The 16310-nt window shown below is 36.6% G+C and overlaps 2 pseudogenes; both read right to left on the bottom strand.

Annotated features, from left to right (window-relative positions):
* Positions 1-1289: 1289 nt before the first annotated feature.
* LOC102742835 (elongation factor 1-alpha 1 pseudogene) lies at positions 1290-3362 on the bottom strand (annotated as a pseudogene).
* A 491-nt stretch (positions 3363-3853) lies between these two features.
* On the bottom strand, positions 3854-5159 carry LOC102741328 (acidic leucine-rich nuclear phosphoprotein 32 family member B pseudogene; annotated as a pseudogene).
* Between the last annotated feature and the right edge of the window lie 11151 nt (positions 5160-16310).

Below are 16310 nucleotides of genomic sequence, written 5' to 3'. Positions count from 1 at the left end.
GTATTATTTTTATTATTGGTAGATAATTCATGTTCAGGCACAAGGACTGAGAGCAACTGGCATGTGCAAGGAGCAGTTATCGTAACAGCTGAAGTCATAATGATTTCAGTATCAGAAATGATCACACTTCTCAGGTAGGTTTTAAAGATCTCAAGAACAGATTCTTGTTTAACAAACATCTGCTATGTGCTATGAACAGTGGCAGACATTCATATCTTGTGAGTCATTTTCTTAATCTCCACCCAAACTCTCAAGGGTGTGCATTAATGCTACATTTTCACATGGGGAAACACCTATAGATAAAGAGGTCCCGATGATCTAGGACAAAGTACAAAACTAGGTTTTTCTTTGTTTCTGTTGTTTGCACACAGCGAACAGCAAAGCCCTAAACTAAAATTAAGATTTCTTTTCAGTATCACTCCTAAAGCAGTGTTTCTCAAACTTGTAACACAAGCAAAGCAATAGAAGCTATTGCCAGGTTGCTGTGAAAAATGTGTTGGATCATTTCTCTGCTGGCAAAGCTGAGTTAGATCTTCTAAGCACTCAGTTTACACAAAGGTAGCTCTAGAATTTGCTGAATCAGGGCTAGGTTCCCAGGTCTTTTGGCTGGTCCCACACTACTGTGTTTGGACAATATGCAAATCAGCCAAAAAGATGGCATAAACAGTTGGTACCAAAGAAAGGCAACTTGAGATACAGAATTACACAAATGAGTAGTATATAATACCCACACCCATCAAGCAAGAATGAAAAATTGAAATTCAAGTTTATGTCACTGGTGGGTAGAATGTCCAAATTTATATTACCTGTATGTCTGTAAATGCAAAGACAGACAATGAATGGTTCAAGGCTAAAGAAATAACTAGAACCAGTGAACAATAATTGAATGAGTAATAGGAAAGTATTTTAGGAACATATTTGAATCAATCTGTGTCATCATGGAGAGATTGAGAGTGATAAATGAAAAATGTTTATTACTGAGTATACCATGTACCATACCTTAGTAATACTGTGTTTCACATAATTCTGAGATTGCTCTGACTCATGCAACATGGCCTATAACATATATCCAGGCAAAACTACATGCTAGTCTATCCAAGATTTATATAAAAACAGTTATACTCATTTCAAAATGCCTGATATGACCCTCACTCAGAAGTCACTTGGAATTGTGTTTCCACTACTGAGGCTTAGGGGCTAGAAATCTCTTCTCTCCTATAGACAATGTTCATTCTCTCTGTATATCTTTTTTTTTTTTTTTTCTCATTAAACTTTTGTTTTAATGGGTCTCAAAATTCTGTGACAGATTTTTGGTCAAGTTGTTTCCATTAAAAAGTACTGATTTTAAAAACTAATAACTTAAAACTGCCACACACACACACACAAAAACAAATGGTCCACAAAACATTCTCCTTTCCTTCTGAAGGTTTTATGATGCATTTTTATCATTAACCAGTCTTTTACTATTAAACTTAAATGGCGAACTGACACAAACAGTTATTTTTTTTTATAAAGATTTTATTAATTTATTTGACAGGGAGAGACATAGCGAGAGAGGGAACACAAGCAGGCGGAGTGGGAGAGAGAGAAGCAGGCTTCCGGCGGAGCAAGGAGCCCGATGCAGCACTCGATCCCAGGACCCTGGGATCATGATCGGAGCCGAAGGCAGAAGCTTAATGACAGAGCCACCCAGGCGCCCCTGACACAAACAGTTCTGAGACCGTTCTTCCACCACTGATTAAGACTGGGGTGGCAGGTATTGGGGATAATATTCATTTAGCCTTCTGAGCTTTCTGGGCAGACTTGGTGACCTTGCCAGCTCCAGCTGCCTTCTTGTCCACTGCTTTGATGACACCCACAGCAAGCGTCTGTCTCATGTCACAAACAGCGAAACGGCCCAGAGGAGGATAGCCAGAGAAGCTCTCAACACACATAGGCTTGCCAGGAACCATATCAACAATGGCAGCATCACCAGATTTCAAGAACTTGGGACCATCTTCCAGCTTTTTTCCAGAACGACGATCTATCTTCTCCTTCAGCTCAGCAAACTTGCAAGCAAGCAATGTGAGCTGTGTGACCATCCAGCAGAGGTGCATATCCAGTGCTGACTTGGCCTGGATGGTTCAGGATAATGACCTGAGCCGTGAAGCCAGCTGCTTCCATTGGTGGGTCATTTTTGCTGTCACCAGCCACATTGCCATGACGAACATCTTTGACAGATACGTTCTTGACATTGAAGCCCACATTGTCCCCAGGAAGAGCCTCACTCAAAGCTTCATGGTGCATTCCAACAGACTTTACTTCAGTTGTAACATTGACTGGAGCAAAGGGGACCACCATGCCAGGTCTAAGAACACCAGTCTCCACTCGGCCCACAGGGACAGTACTAATACCACGAATTTTGTAGACGTCCTGGAGAGGCAGACGCAAGGGCTTGTCAGTTGGACGAGCTGGTGGCAGAATGCCATCCAGAGCTTCAGGCAGTGTGGTTCCACTGGCATGGCCATCTTTTTTTTTTTTTAAAGATTTTATTTATTTATTTGAGAGAGAGAGAATGAGAGACAGAGAGCATGAGAGGGAGGAGGGTCAGAAGGAGAAGCAGACTCCCCGCCGAGCAGGGAGCCCGATGTGGGACTCGATCCCGGGACTCCAGGATCATGACCTGAGCCGAAGGCAGTCGCTTAACCAACTGAGCCACCCAGGCGCCCCTGGCATGGCCATCTTTACGGGTGACTTCCCATCCCTTGAACCGAGGCATGTTAGCACTTGGCTCCAGCATGTTGCCACCATTCCGACCAGAAATTGGCACAAATGCTACTGTGTTGGGGTTGTAGCCAATTTGGTTAATGTAGGTGCTGACTTCCTTAATGATTTCCTTGTATCTCTTCTGGCTATAGGGTGGCTCAGTGGAATCCATCTTGTTAACACCAACAATTAGTTGTTTTACACCCAGTGTGTAAGCCAGAAGGGCGTGCTCACGGGTCTGCCCATTCTTGGAGATACCAGCTTCAAATTCACCAACACCAGCAGCAACAATCAGGACAGCACAGTCAGCCTGAGATGTGCCTATAATCATGTTTTTGATAAAGTCTCTGGTGTCCTGGGGCATCAATGATGGTCACATAATACTTGCTGGTCTCAAATTTCCACAGGGAGATATCAATGGTGATACCACGTTCACGTTCTGCTTTCAGTTTATCCAAGACCCAGGCATACTTGAAGGAGCCCTTTCCCATCTCAGCAGCCTCCTTCTCAAATTTTCCGACAGTTCTTTTGTTGATCCCACCACATTTGTAGATCAGATGACCAGTAGTGGTAGACTTGCCCGAATCTACGTGTCCAATGATGACAATGTTGATGTGTCTTTTCCTTTCTCATTTTGGTTTAGGTTGAGCGGTGTTTTTCACCATACCTGTGTTCTGGCGGCAAACCGTTGCGAAAAAGTCTCCGTATATCTTGCTATAGTGACCTACTTCTTCATCATTTGGATGAGTAAACCTTATTTGATTTATTCAAATACTGCCTATGTCTGCTCTTTCTATCCATATATTCATACTATTGACATTTGTCAAGAGACTCTTTGTTCAGACATGTCATTCCTAAAGTGGTTAATATTCTAATATCTCACATTAAACTACAAGGGAGAATCACTGCATACTTTTATACAGATATATTAACATTTGATATACACAGATGTATACATACATTTTATATATATATATATTTAAATACACAGACACAGAACAAACACACAAATTTATTTTTCACTGAGTATCTTAAGGAGCTTCAGGTTTGGAGATGTTCCAACTCTAGGTTTGGAACTCCATTCAGCTCGGTTCCAATTACAATTAACTTTTTTTTTCTTTTCAAAATGTTAAGATTTTATTTGCAAAGCTTCTTTATTGTACAGAAAGTAAAAATGCTATTACAGTCTTGGTGTAACTGATAGCCACAGATGGTTTACTCACCAATCACAGCTCTCCATGCTACTGCAAGAGTCTTACATGAAAACCTAACAATGCTTACAATTTTGTTGGGGTGAAGTCCCCAAGCTGGATGGTGAATTTCCAAGAGGGACTAAATGGAGGAAGGTGGAATGCCATAAGAACGATTCTTTGGCTCTTTGGGTAGCGAGGTGTCCTGAGGTTTGTATCACAGCTACCTTTTTTTCAAAACAGCTACCGAATCCATATGAGCAGTCCAACCAAAATTGAACAGTTCTTTTTTTGTAGGTTATTCAGGGTCTTAATCATCTTCTCCTTCATCATCTGTTTCTCTCTTCCTCTATTCCCACTTTCTTCCCCCCCTTTTATCTGCATCTTGGTCCTCATTGTCTTCATCTTCATCAACTTCATCATGTCCAAGTTCTACTTTTTCCCCACTGACTTCATCTTCATCCTCTTCGCCTTCCACATCTTTGTCTTTGTCTTTATCCTTTTTATCATCAAACTCTTCCTCCTCACCATCCTCATCCCCATCTTCTCCTTCATCCTCCTCTTCTTCATCCACACCAACCACCTTGGCATCTAAGTGAGGGGCTTCCCAATACTCTTGTCATAGCTATCCAGGTAGGCCCACTGGGGCAGGAGTTTGAAGACACTCTCTCAGTAGTCATTCAGGTTCATAACCTCACAGTTAAATCTAGGCTTTTCAGATATTCCAACTTTTTCAAAGGCTCCAAGATGATATCAGTCTTTCAGTTTATTTCCACTTAAGTTTAGCAGTGTGAGATTTGGAAGTTTTTCTGCTAGCATGACCAGATCTCCAAAGATTCTATTGTCACTAAGCTCAAGCTTTTTCAATTTAGGTAGTTTGGGCAGATCTGAAACTGAAATCAAGCCTGCATTTATTAAACTAAGGAATTCTAAGTTCACACATTCAGCAGTTAAGCCCTCAATTTTCACATCATATGATTTGCCATTGTCCAGGACAAGTTCTCAGACAGCTGCTGGGGTCTAGTTCCTCAGCCCCAGCTGGATCTTCCTCTTCATACCTATGTTTCCTTCTTCCCCTCTCTTCAAACTTAACTTTGGATGGTGGGGGCAGAACACAGAGAGGCTTCCCGGCCTGCACAGCAAGGGCCCTTGGGAGCGGTGTGCAGGCAGTTGAGCAGAGCCCCAGGAGCCCCAATTCACTTTCTTATGTGGGTTTTCTAACATATAATATTGTGGGAATCACATTGTGGTTATCTAAAATAATGGCATAATTAATTTTTTTCAAATGCTAACATTTAATAGGATATATGTTATCTTATTTCTGAAATTTACACCTTAAAAAAAGTATATAATAATCTTAATTTCCAATGGGTATTTTAAATATTTCTTGTGATCTTTAATATTTTCTGCTAAATAAATGGATTTGCAATCATAAGGAGTTGAGCACTATTATTTAACAAAACCGGGGACTGCTTTAATGATGTTATAATAAGTAAATAGATATCATCTGCACTGTAAAGCAGAAAAATTTCAAGCAGTTAACATGCAAAACCTTGTAGAGTTTCAATCCTTGATACAGCAAATATCTAATTGATTTTCTAACATAATAAATGTTTTTAATCTTTAGAAAAGAAGTGGTGACAAATCTTTAAGCATTATGTATAAAAATAAAAAAAGCAATTTAAGTATGATAAGACCACTGTCAATAAAAGAAAAAAGTATGTTCAGCTTTCCTGTTGGATTTTATGAAATTCGAATTCGTTTTTGAATTAGACCAGATTTAGTACTATGCCAAATGGATCATTTCAATACAGTTGTAATGAACATTACCATGTACCGTATAGTAAGGAAATAGAGCATCGCTTGCCAAACTATCATTCTTGGAAACTCTGCCAGTGCAAAAATAGCCTCCTTCCCCTGGTATAATATTTTAGGGAATTTTAAGAGGTTTTAAAATTCTTTAGAGAATTATTAGAAGTTATTTGATAAAAGAAGCAATCAGTTGTGAGTTTGAAACAGCATCACATTGCTGGTTTCCCATCTAAAAATCCTTCTTCTGACGGCTGTTTGTCACTTTGCTCGGTCATTCAGTATTGTAAAGGAACTATTTTGTGACCATCTGCCACTTAACTCTTTGGCCCCAATCTCCTCTTCTCTGATCACTACTGATTTTCCGAATGGACCCACCATAAAAACTAAATGTAGCAATTATTACATTTAGGTTAGAAACAGCCTTTGCCACTGTAGGTTATATCTGGATTACTAAAGAATCAGTCAAAAACAACCAACAAAATGAAAGCATTTCCTGGAGACAAAGATTTTTAAAATGCTACAATTAAGTTTATGTCTATATTATCATCATTAGCCCATATTTTCTATTTTTTAAAATAAATTAGCCACACAAATTCCCACATTTAAGTCCTAAGCAAATGTTAACATGGCTGATCCTCCCAAATGCATTCATTGTATAATTTTTTGAACTATGTGCCATTTCTATGCAAAATTGAAATATACTTCAGGAAAAAGAATCATTTAACATAAAAAGGTATTTGAATTAAAATATTTTCTTTGGAAAGGCAAACTGTTGAGACAATAAAATTATCAGTGATTTCCAGGGGCTGAGGATCATGGAGAAGGAATGAATAGATACAGTACAATGGATTTTTCGTGCAGTGAAATGATTCTGTATGATAACATAATGGTAGATACATGACTTTATACATTTGGCAAAATCCCTAGATATGTATAACACAAAGAGTGAACCCCGATGTAAACAATGGACTTTAGTTGGTAGTAATATGCCAATAATAATTCATCCACTGTAACAAAAGTACCACACCAATGCAAGATGTTAATGTTAGAGGAAATTGGATGGAGTGGCAGGGTGAGAAGAGACAATAAATGGAAACTCTCCATACTTTCTATTCCATTTTGTATAAACCTAAAAGTGTTCTAAGAAATAAAGTCTATTTATTTAAAAACAAAACAAAATAAAGTCCTCCCTCTCACTTGCCTCTTTCACTTCATTATGATTTTGTGTTTCTGTCCTAAATTAACATAGAGATATGTGGAGAAGAAAATTTTGAAAGTCTGCTATAAATGAAATGGCCCAAACTAAAATCTCATGAGAAACTCAAGTAGAATTTTTGTCAACATATATTGTAACCTCCATCACGTTGGCCAGTCTGTTTAATTCCACTGTGGGTGAAGCAGGGATGGTGGAGCAGAAATTCCCATTTATAACTCCCTGAAGGAAACCAATCAATTGATGATCAGACAGGTGTTTAAAATCATCTTGTACTGACTGAAACAGTTGATGTCTATAGACTACCGGTTCTCCAACACGTTCCCAGGCTGTGTATGACCAGGGACCCATTACGGATTTTGGGGGGTTTTTTGGAGGAGGAATGTTGTTGTTGTTTAGTTCTTTCATATGTTGAATCTATGTGTTTCAAATTTCAATACATATCATGGTGTTGGCCTTGTCTTTTGAGGTTATTAGAAAGAAAGGGGTTAAGTGTCCATCAATGGATGAATGGATAAAGAAGACATGGTACACACACACACACACACACACACACACACAATGGAATACTATTCAGCCACAAAAAAAGAATGAAATCTTGCCATTGTGATAACATAGATAGACCCTGAGGACATTATGCTAAATGAAGTACGTCAGACAGAAAAAGACAAATACCATATGATCTCACTTGAATGTGGAAGCTAAAACAAACAAACAAACAAACAAACAAACAAAACAAGCTCACAGATACAGAAAATAATTTACTGGTTGCCAGAGGCAAGGTGGGGTGGGCAAAATGATTGAAGGGTGTCAAGAGGTACAATTTCTAGTTATGAAATAAATAAATCATGGAGATGTAATGTACAGCTTGGGGATTATAGTTAATGCTAATGTATTGCATATTTGAAAGTTGCTAAAAGAGTAAATCTTAAGAGTCTTCATCACAATAAAAGGAAAAAGAAAGAAGGACAGGTGATACAAAAAATAGAGGACAGGAAGGAGGAAGTGGGAAAGACGGGGGGGGGGGGCTTCCTAATCCTGGCTAGGCTATGTTGTCAGTGATAGCATCTGTATGAGCCCTCATTTATTGTTCTTAAGTAAATGTGTTGATCCAAATACCACTACTGCACATTGAAATCTAAGTTAGTATAATTCAGTTGATATCATATAACAGAAACAATACATATTTAATAAGATAATTAAATAGTATGTTTACCATGGACTTTCTTCTACTCTTAAATACTCAGATATTTGAAGGGAGCTGCTAACAATTTAATTCACTGTACTTTTATTGATGGGAGCAAGAATAGGATGTAAATAAGAAAAAAAAAGGTTAAGAAAATCGAGCCATATCCACTGACACCTCCAGGTTAACATGTACTAAGCTGACATTTGAAAGAGACCTACTTAAAACACATTCATGAGAGATGCTACTGAACACTGGGAAGCCCAGAAATGTGTCCCATATGTGTTCTTAACTCAAACCTAAATTCCCCATATTTGGAATAGCTCCTTTAACTCAAGGGTCACACTACTACCTCATTTTCCAAATCTTACTCCTCTCTGATAAAGAATGTCTCAGTTAATTAAGTGGTAGAGAATAATTTAATGTTTCCTTAACCATTCAATTTCTTGAATGAAAGAAAAATACCTTTAGTTTAACTAGGGACATGACGTGCAAAAGGGAATGAACAAGTCCATTATCTCTAACCCAAGGACATTAAAAAAAATCCTTCTATAGAAAGAGTCTCCCACATATTCATCATTCTCAGGGTGAACTGTGAAACTTGTTAAAGAACAGATAAGAAAAGCGTTGCCAATATGTCAACCACCTTAATACCATCCAAACTTCCTGCAATCGCTGCATTTTCTTCTGTAAGAAATGTCAAGATTTCATCAAAAAGTCTTTTAATTTGGATAGTCTCCATACAGTTGTCTGGCTATTTTCACTCTCTGGTTTGCAACTTCTCTTATACCAGTTGTCATTTCTGTAACCTTTCCAACAGCAACTGTGCAGTCTTGGGACCATGATGCAGAATATCTCACTCAACAATCCTCCCACAAACCATCTGTTTCTAGAGACATCAACAACTGTTGGCATTGGTAGACTCTGTGCAAAATGGGGAAGAAATTGTTCAAAATGATAAAGTGAAACTTTCTCAGAGATCTCAAATCCCTAGCATAATAGGAAAATCATTGACATATTAAAAAATGTATTATTTGAGTAAAAGATGTCAAGTCTGGAAAAATAAAACATATAAAACCAAAGACTGAAAGTCCCTCACTTACTCTTCCGTCACATTCACATAAAGTTGCACATCAAAAATTTTTAATTATAATAATAAATCTCTATAAAATTATGAAATATGCAAATAAAACAGCTACCCAAAAATGTGAAAACATTAACAAGACATTCACTCACCAAACATGGCCATACATATATATATATGCCATTGTGACATATATATGTGTGTATATATATATATATATTCTTTCATTATAAAATGACTGACAGCAATCCTTGTGCAAATTATAAATGGAACTTTATTATCTTCCTGCATTTTGATTTGAAATCTATTGTCCTTGAGATATGAATGATCACCAATAATTATTTTTAATTCATTTTCATGGGGCAACTGAATTGTTTTGGACAGATTATTTTTTTAAGATTTACTTATTTATTTGAGATAGAGACAGAGAGAGAGAGAAACATGCAAGTGGGGGGGGAGGCAGAGGGAGAGGAGGAGAAGCAGACTCCCTGTTGAGTGTAGAGTCCGATAGCGTGGATCCCGGAACCAGAGATCATGATCTGAGCGGAAACCAAGAGTCAGACGCTCAAACAACTGAACCACCCAGGTGCCCCTAGACAGATTCTATAAGAAATAAATGCCCTAAAAAGAGTAATCAGTTTTACAGTTGACAGTGTGATTTAGTTTATTCTTACACATATTCTTATACAGATTTAGTGATTCTTATACATTTAATATGATTTCCAAAATAACCTTGTGAAATACATTGGACAAATATTATCACCAATTTACAGAAGATTATTTGGTGAGTCATTCAAAGTCACTTATCTTAGAAGTAACAGAGATGGAACTTAGAAGGCATTTTTACAATTCAAAAACAGTTCAAACTCTATTCAATTCTATTCAATTCTATTCAAACACTATTGTTTGGATTGCATTTTTAAAATAAAATATGCTTTTCTTCCTTAATTTTCTTATATTACTTGCCATCATATCATCTGGGTACATAGATGATAACTGGTTTGAATATAATATATAATTAAAAAAAAAGATTTTTAAATGTCTAATACAAATGCCAAGATCTTAAAAACTGCAGGGTCTTACAGGTTAGGAACCACATCTAGTTAGTCTTACATAGAATTTAATAACAAAATTATATATTAAATTTAAGTCTTATTTTAAAGACTGTTCCTAAAGATCCAAGTTGCCACACAATATAAATTAATTCTGAAAAATAACTCATAGCCAAAATACCTTTCAAAATTCACTTCCTTCTTTTTTAATGGATTCTTTTGTTACTTTTTGTTAGCTCCCAGCCTGTTAAATTTCATGTCATTAATGCCTAATAGTTAATGTTTTGGTCTATTTAAGGCCTAAAGCTTAAATGATTTGAGTTTGGTGATTAGCAAGTCTGTAATAGTGCTGTGCCTCTCTTTGGATCTCAGGTCTGTGAACCAGAGGCAGAGCATGTTTTATCTTGTATGTATTATTCATCACTCTCATACTCAGAGGGATTTTCACAGACATGAAAGCACTTTAATTTTTCTTTTTCTGAGGACACATTCATGTCCAATTGGACCAATTACCACAGCCAGTTAACTCTCAATTATGTGGGCAAAACAAATTGTATCATTTAAAAGGTGTGATTGTCACTACAAGTGATCTTTTTGTAAATGAGTGACTGTGTCAGACTTACAGAGTTTCTGTCAAAGGGCTGAGTAATTATAAATCTCCCAGATGTTAGCAAACTTCACCAAGGTGATGTCAAACATGGGCATTCCATTCCAGTATTTTAGATCATTGGTTCTCAAAGGCAATTTTGCCTCTCCATGTAATACTCAGCACTGTCTGAAGACATGTTTGGATGTCACGTTGGGGAAGAATAGTTATTTGTGTCAAAACGCCAATAATGTCAAGGTTGAGAAACCCTGACCTAGATGGGATCAAACAGGCAATGGCTAATCTGGCTAATCATAATCCTGTTCAGTTTGTTTTAAATTCTAAGAACTGAATGAATTAGCTCAAGTTAATATCTCTCTTCCTGTAATATCTGATTGTCGTTTTTAAATTCTATTTTCCTATTTATTTCCACATTACCTAAGGTTCTAAACTTTAGCTTGAGTTTCTCTTGTGTAGTTGTCAGTGTATAATGAATTGTAGAAATGACAATTATTTCTTTTTTCACATTGGGAGAGATTTGGGTTGTGAGAATTTCAGCAACCTGCTCTACCACTGCTCTCCGCCTAAGTTGGTTTACATAATAGAGAGAAAGAGAGAGAGAGAATAGATACATGACAGATACATGGGTGGATAGATAGATAAACAGATATACAGGTAGATGATAGATACATAGGTAGATACATAGATAGATAGATAGATAGATAGATAGATAGATAGAATAGATTATATAGAATAGATAAGAGCTTGAATCCTAGAGCCAGTCTCCCTAGGTATGCATATTGGCTTCACTACTTACTAGTTGTGTGTCCTTTGACAAATAATATATTAGGAGCCTAAGATTTTAAATCTATAAAATTGGCAGAATATAATATTACCTACTTTATTAGAGTTGTCCATAGGATGAAACACACAAAGCCCTTAAACAGTTCCTTATGTACAATAAATGTTCAAAAATACCAGCCTTCCATATATTTACTTATATAGATGTTTTTATCACCAATAATAGTGCTTTAAAAGTAATAAAGAATTTTATTACTTAACATTATTTTACTTTTTTTGAAACACTAGAACTTCTGAAAATTACATGATTGCTTTCAATAGCTTCAAATGATACACAGATGTATACAACCTTGCTCATCTGTAAAATTAATTCTCAATGTATTTTTGATCATCACTGGAAATGAGAAAAATGAAATTAGTGTATCACTAAAAAATGAATAGATTTACCAATCTTGCTTTTTCATTTATATTGATTGAAGTACTTTTTGATTACCATTTCAAATGTAAAGACAAGATGTTTGCAATATCAGAAAATAACTGGATTGACCGATGCTGCTTTTAAATTTAAATCTATTAGCACTTTCATGCTTCTGATCCGAATTGCCCAGGCTTCAGTAATTTATTTTTCCAGGCTTATAACATGCTTTGGGTGTTTCTGATTGAAGTTACTCATTTTTTCATCACTATCATTGATCAAAGTCTTCCTACACTTTTCTTTTTCTCCACATTGACTTAAACATGTATCTTTGTCTTCAACTTTCTGCTTTAATCTTTCTTATCTTAAAATCTTATCTCACCATGTTTGTGCTGGTTTGTTCCAAATGACTCTTACCTGAGGACTGCCTTCTGTTATGTAATCCTAAGTGATTAAATTCAGTAGGTACAGGGAAATGATAGATAGATAGACGGACACATAGATAATAGATGAGTAGATGAACATTTATTTTATATGTTTATATTTATAAATATATAGCTATAAATATATGACATATATTTATATATGTATATAGCTGAATTTTAAATACATAGCTATAAATGATGACAGAAATGGTTGGGTCAATCTTCAGGTTTGCCTTATATCAATTCTGATGTTTAACATCACTTCTGATGTTTCACACTAGGATATGAGGATCCACTGTGTAGGTTTATACAAAGGAAGATCTGGAGTTTTCCTCCATTTAAACAAGATATCCTCCAACTCATGTTGGTAAATTAGTTCAAGTGTGAAATCCTCAATATCTTCTAATATCCTCAGCCTCTAAAATGGGATTAACTTTAAATGGGAAGTTGGGGACAAAGGAGTCCTTGGTGACCCAGAGAAGGCATCTGGAGTAGTGAGAAATAGTAGCTCTATCCTATGTGAATTGACAATCATACAATTAGTTTTGCTGGGCTGCATTATGTCAGTTTTTCAACATAATATCTATAAGGAAATAGAACAGTATTTCTGAATGCTCAGATTTGCAGGAAAATAACCAGACATAAGAGAGATAATATAGCCAATAAGCAAGGGGATATGAGGCATATTGCTATTTTTATATATTGGTACCAAAACAATATGTTTTTGGAAAGCTTTCTAAAACAGAACTCTTTATACCACATGCTGAGTAAATGAGGAAGTTTCACAAACCTTCCTTGAAATACCGGATGCAATATTTTATGAAATAAGGTTGAGCTTGACAATGTTTAATAACATACCTAATTCTAAAGTAACATACTCTTATAATAATATGGGATATAAATTGAGAGCTGAAAAATGTACAAAACATTTTGCTTCATTAGTGTGAACATTTTTTTCTTCCTGGCTACTATTACTTCTGATACATGCCCATACTCTTAAGCAATGGCTACTCCTAGGATGCTGGATTAAATCTAAATGGTTTAACTACAAGTCTTAAAAAGATCAGCCTGGTGCCTCTAGAAAAGGTATCAGTGGAGTCTGAAATGAAAACTTGCTTTTTTTCTTCATTTTCCTGTCCTACTATTTCCATATAATCAGCTCAAGTGAACACAGCAGAGCAAACAGATCAAGGTACTGTTTCTTTCTCCAACATTAACACTTTAGTTAGTCTTAGGTAAGCAAATCACTTACCTGGGTGTTTGTTCTTTTCTTCGCCAAACTGTATATTATTTGGAAAGTAATATTATTTTTTCTCAGACCTAAGTTTTTGAGGACCCATAAATTAATGATTTTTTAAATACTTAAGAGTTTTTTTATTATTTTTTAGGAGAGTAAATAAACCACACAATTATAAAACAGAATTCAACGTGACTTAGCCCATGTTTGATTCATGAAGTTTTGCAATGGAGCATTTAATGCATTTCGATAATGCTTTGATTTGTTTATCTGTTTACATAGGACAGCCACTCAAATTCATGACAGCTTCCTTAAGTTCATCTTGGTAAAAAATTCCTAGATGATGCAGGAGAGGCTCATAAAATATCTCTGGGAATTCCAGAAAGATCCATCAAAACTTTGGAAATCTTTTAGGATATTACTACTCTCTTTATTTTTTAGTCACTTATAGAGTCAAACAAAACTTGTAGATGAGAATAATCTTGTATTTGAAGGCATATACAAAATTTTGACTCTGCAATAAGCCCAAACTAAGGACTGCTTATGTTTTCTTTCCTGCATTTTCAGCAGCAACAACTATAACAAATGTCCAGTGACTTATACAGTTAATTATTTCCTCTAAATTATTGAATCAATAATATAAATGCTATGAGAAGTATTGTTTAAAAATCCAATTATATTAATAGCAAAGTATTCCAAAATTTAAGAACATGGATTAATGTTCATTTGACATATCCTATGCAAGGGTTTTAGGACATCATGATTTTTGTGAGGCCAGCACAGACCAAAGTGACAACTATATCAAGCATCTCAACACTAACCTTGCTAGGAGATGAGTATCATTGCCCTTAAGAAGGTCCTGGTTTGGGGGCGCCTGGGTGGCTCAGTTGGTTAAGCACTGGACTCTTGATTTTGGCTCAGGTCATGATCTCAGGGTGGTAGGAACAAGCCCCACCTCGGGCTCTGTACTCAGCATGGAATCTGCTTGTCCCTCTTCCTCTGCTCCCCACCCCCTGCTCCCTCTCTCTCTCTCTCTCTCAAATAAATAATAAAAACAAATAAAATATTAAAAAAAAAGGTTCTGGTTTTTTCTCCACCTTTGGTGATTGAGTTCTAACATGATTTTGGTACCTCATGAAATACTTTTATTTTTTTATTTTTATTTTTATTTTTTTTAAAGATTTTATTTATTTATTTGCGAGAGAGAGAATGAGAGACAGAGAGCATGAGAGGGAGGAGGGTCAGAGGGAGAAGCAGATTCCCTGCTGAGCAGGGAGCCCGATGCGGGACTCGATCCCGGGACCCCAGGATCATGACCTGAGCCGAAGGCAGTCGCTTAACCAACTGAGCCACCCAGGCGCCCCTCATGAAATACTTTTAAATACTGAAATATTTAGTGTATATAACAAATTCAGTTTTTTTAAGATTTTATTTATTTATTTGAGAGAGAGAAAAAGAGAGATAGCACAAGTGGGGAGGAGGAGCAGAGGGAGAAAGAGAAGCAGACTCCCTGCTGACATGGAGCCTGATGTGGGACTCGATCCCAGGACCCTGGAACCATGACCTGAGCCGAAGGCAGATGCTTAACCGACTGAGCCACCCAGGTGCCCAACATATTCGAATTTTACATACAGAATGAATTTTATTTATATAGAAAGTATATTTTTTTAACCTAGCATGGAAAGCTATTATATTACAGGTATTTTAGACCATTAAATTTACCTTAATATGAGTATAACTCATTCTACAATATACAGCTCTTGTATCTTACCAAGGTGCCAGGAACCTTGTTTTTCACACCTGACTAAATGCTCCATCTTGCCCATTCCTGTCTATTTTTTCTCCAACTACTTTTTTCTTCAGCTCATTCCATGTACTTTTTTTTTTTTTAAAGATTTTATTTATTTGACAGAAAGAGACACAGCAAGAGACGGAACACAAGCAGGGGGAGTGGGAAAGGGAGAAGCAGGCTTCCCGTGGAGCAGGAAGCCCGATGCGGGGCTCGATCCCAGGACCCTGGGACCATGACCTGACCCGAAGGCAGACACTTAAGGACTGAGCCACCCAGGCGCCCCTCCATGTACTTTTCATCACTACGTTTCCAAGTTACATTTGGGGGATCCTAAAAATGATACATCTCTGCCCATTTCATAATCTATTGAGAAATAAATGTCAAAGTGTAATAGAAGGATTTCCAGTTAAAAATCTAGATAATGATAGAGAAATTTTTTGCAAATTATATTTTTTTCCACAAAATCAAGCAACAATAAAAGCTGGGCAAAATATAGACCAACAAATAAGCAAATTTCTGTTTGAAGCCATCAGAGAGATACGGAAGAAACCAGGACTTGAGGAGCTAGATACCTGAAAAGAAAGAAGCTTGTTGAGATGAGCCTAACACTACTTTTCCATCACAGGATAATTCTTAAGTGGCAAGAGGTAAGAGGCTAAGAAGATAGAGCAGAGAATGGCAGCTGAGGTGGGGGTACTTTGAGTTTAAACTTAGGCAGCCTCGAGGGGTTCAATCTCAACAGTTACGACTCTGAATCACAGAATATATCATG

Source organism: Leptonychotes weddellii, chromosome 3 (genome assembly GCF_054177405.1).
Source record: "Leptonychotes weddellii isolate Sample4059 chromosome 3, ASM5417740v2, whole genome shotgun sequence".
NCBI lineage: Eukaryota > Metazoa > Chordata > Mammalia > Carnivora > Phocidae > Leptonychotes > Leptonychotes weddellii.
This window is presented reverse-complemented; position numbering and strand designations above follow the sequence as displayed.